Below are 983 nucleotides of genomic sequence, written 5' to 3' on the forward strand. Positions count from 1 at the left end.
TACGGCCAATCGATAGACAAGGAAGCCTGGCGGGATAAGGTTGGGTCCCCTTCGTTGGTGGCTTTATCACGGTGGAAGGCTCCAGCTTAGAGCCAGCTGGGCCTCCTGACATACGGCAGCCCGCCTCGAGATCGTCCAAGATGAATCCTATGGCTAGGGCGCGCGAGTATGGATGGATCATGAGACGCTGGCAGGATCATGGTGTGGTCCGTTGAACTCCCCCTTCCCGAGGACAATGACCAGTTATGGACGGACCGAGGCACGAGCGCCCACCTATTCTCCCACGACCAGTTGCCCGAGGACTGCTCATCCGTGGTGTAACGCCCCGGATGTGACTTTCCATATTTGTAACTCCAACTCTTGCCATTTTCGGCTTTAAATTATGAGATCCCCTCCGTGGCCGGGTTTTGTCTTTCGTTTTGCATTTTGTTCATGTCATGCATTTCATATCATGTCATCATGTGTATCTCATTTGCATACGTGTTCGTCTCATGCGTCCGAGCATTTTCCCCGTTGTCCGTTTTGCAATCCGACACTCCCACATGCACCGGCGCACCCCTCTTGTCTCTTCTCGTGAGCGGGTGTTAAACGTTCTTGGAATGGATCGAGGTTTGCCAAGTGGCCTTGGTATACCACCGGTAGACCACCTGTCAAGTTTCGTTCCATTTGGAGGCCGTTTGATGCTCCAACGGTTAACCGGGTAACCGCCAAGGCCTTTTGAGTGTTGCAGCCCAACACCCTCCAAAACAGCCCCCTAGCCCATCCAAACCCCCTTCATGCTCTCGGTCGTTCGATCACGATCGTGTGGGCGAAAACCGCACCCCATTTGGAGTCTCCTAACTCCCTCTACCTATAAATATGTGCACCCCTCCGAAATTCCGGGTCCCGAAACCCTAGCACCGCTCCCTCTCCGCCGCCGGACGCGTCCGGTCCGCGCCGATCCACCGCCGCCCGCGGCCAGTCAGAGGGCGACACGTGGCCGC

This window comes from Triticum aestivum, chromosome 6D, assembly GCF_018294505.1.
Source record: "Triticum aestivum cultivar Chinese Spring chromosome 6D, IWGSC CS RefSeq v2.1, whole genome shotgun sequence".
Taxonomy (NCBI): Eukaryota; Viridiplantae; Streptophyta; class Magnoliopsida; order Poales; family Poaceae; genus Triticum; species Triticum aestivum.